This window comes from Impatiens glandulifera, chromosome 6, assembly GCF_907164915.1.
Source record: "Impatiens glandulifera chromosome 6, dImpGla2.1, whole genome shotgun sequence".
Taxonomy (NCBI): domain Eukaryota; kingdom Viridiplantae; phylum Streptophyta; class Magnoliopsida; order Ericales; family Balsaminaceae; genus Impatiens; species Impatiens glandulifera.
Window position 1 is genome coordinate 15592474 of NC_061867.1, and position 2764 is coordinate 15595237.

At 36.0% G+C, this 2764-nt stretch overlaps 1 pseudogene; it reads left to right on the top strand.

The window, feature by feature from the left end:
- The first annotated feature begins 1490 nt into the window (after window positions 1-1490).
- On the top strand, window positions 1491-2350 carry LOC124943240 (annotated as a pseudogene).
- The last annotated feature ends 414 nt before the right edge of the window (window positions 2351-2764 follow it).

The following is a 2764-nucleotide window of genomic DNA, read 5'->3' on the forward strand; positions in this document are numbered from 1 at the left end:
GTAAAACAGGGGCAAATAAGAATAGAGAACACAATTGATTCCACTTGAGAAATTACATAAAATGGGAGGATGGTTGAGCAAGAAAAACATCAATCCAGTAGTATTGTACAAGAAAATATGTAAATAGCCAACAAATCCGTTAAATAATCTTGTTGTATCATTATCTTCCCATTAATCTTCAGTCCTATCAAATATCTTCCCATTATTTGATAAAACGCTCTTATAACCTTAATAATGTGAAAAGAAAATGTTGTCCCTTTCTTTGATTAAGGTTGTCATCTCATATTAGAAAGAAATAGCCCAACTGACAAACATGATTTTGAGTTCAATTATGGAGTCATCTTCTAAGTTTTATCAAATATCTTCCCAAATTATCATTAAGAGTGTTTGAAGAATGACAAATGCTAGCTAGTGTGTTTGAGATGTTGATTAAAAGAAAACAAAAAAGCGATGAATGATGCTTACTTAATAACTCATCCGTTGATGCACCCAAAGAATATATATATATAAGATCTTCTGGCACGAAAATTTAACCGATTTCAACATTCAACGAGCATAAGAAAGACTATATGGTTCTTCAACAAATCCCTACATTCATTACAGATGTATCAACATATTAGCCAGTCCTATATCAATCTTTCAGTCCTATCAAATAATCTTGCTGTATCATATAAATTAGGTTTTCTTTTTAGCTTACCTGATCGAACTGGCGATTGATTGTAGGGGGAAGAAATCAGATTGAACTGGCGGCGCGGTGGATCTACGGAGGGGGAAAAGAGAGAAGAAGAAAACTTACTTGATCAACGGCGGTGACTTCAATGAACGGCGGCGGGTCGAAGAAGAATCGGGAGCGCGAAGAAGAGAGAAGAAAGAGAGACGAAAGAAAGAAAAAAAAACGTCTGAATAAGTTTATTTATGATTATCTGTAACGGCACTGTCGTAAGCCGTTACAGATAATCCTCCCAGAAAACGAACCGACAGATAGGCTTTTTGTAACGGTTATACATTGATGCCATTACAAATAAGTATATGTTTTTGTAACGTTTTTATGATTAAACCGTTACATATACTCCTCCACTTTAACGTTTTTTTAATTCAGGTATCTGTAACGGTTATATATTGATACCGTTACAGATAAGTCTAAGTTTTTGTAACGGTTTAATCATAAAACAGTTACAGATACGCCTCCACTTTAACGTTTTTTTATTCAGGTATCTGTAACGGTTATACATTGATACCGTTACAGATAAGTCTAAGTTTTTGTAACGGTTTAATCATAAAACCGTTACAGATATGCCTCCACTTTAATGTTTTTTTATTCAGGTATCTGTAACGGTTATACCTTGATGTCGTTACAGATAAGTCTAAGTTTTTGTAACAGTTTAATCATAAAACCGTTACAGAAACCTTATCTAAAAAACGAAGAACTGATAAGTTATCCATAACGGTTCTTTTTATCTAAAAATCGTTACTGATCTAATATATCAGTAATGGCTGTATACAGTCGTTACAAATATATTTATATCAGTAACGGCACTATTACTGATATAAATATATTTGTAACAGCTGTATGCAGCCGTTATTGAATTTCATTACAAAAAGTCATTTTTCTCTTAGTGAAGGTTAAGAATTTTGGAGAGTTTTCCGTTGCCGCCTCTATCGGTGGCCGGAGCAGCTATTGAAGGAGGGATTATTATATTATTATTATTAAGGAAAAGAAGATGAGGGCTTCGATTGTGAAGTTAAAACATCGGCGCCAGAAAAGAGGAACGGTTGCTGCAAGAAGGGCGGCGGTGAACCAGGTTATGGATCTCCTATGGCAGCCATGTCTGGACCAAGAGAATCTATACTCTATGTTACATGCGTTTACACAGGAACGGGAAGGAAAAAACCTAATAGCAACCATAGATATGGATCCAAGTTCAGAAACTTATTCAAAAATTATTCACAGGTTTCGTATGCCTCGTATAGGAGACGAATTACATCATTCTGGATGGAATGCTTACAGTTTTTGCTACCAAGATTCTGAAGTATCTCGTCGTTTCCTTGTCCTTCCTTCTCTAGTATCTGGTCGAATTTATTTAATTGACACATTGAAAGATCCGATAGCACCAATTCTGCATAAAGCGGTTGAGCCTGAAGATATAATATCCAAGACTGGATTAGCTTATCCACATATTGTCCATTGTCTTGCTTCAGGTGATATATTCGTTTCTTGTTTGGGTGATAAGAATGAGAATGCAAAAGGAAATGGTTTCTTCTTCTTGATTCAGATTTCAATGTTAAAAGAAAATGGGAGAAAGAAGGAAACAGCCCTTTGTTTGGATATGATTTCTTCCGAGAGAGATAAAGATAAATTCAATCAAATCCTTCCCAAAAGCCGCAGACAAAAATAGTGGAGAAAGGCAGAAAAGAAGAGGTGGTCACAAGGGAGTACACCATAAATCTTCACAAGCGTCTCCATGGTTGCACCTTCAAGAAGGCTCCTAATGCCATAAAGGAGATAAGGAAGTATGATCAAAATCTAACTGATGAGGGACTCCTTTGTCTTGCCAAGTGCAGGAATGTGGTCTCTCTCAATAAGACATGGCGCATGCATATCACTGATGAAGGAGAATCGGGTGGATAAAGAGACCATGGATTTTATGGTTTCTCTTGTGCGATTGGGTTAAGAAGCTGATCGAAGGGAAGAAGGAAACAGAAGAAGTGAACTTACGGATGCGATTCTCTTGTAATCGAAAAAAATGATTTGTCAACAAGAATC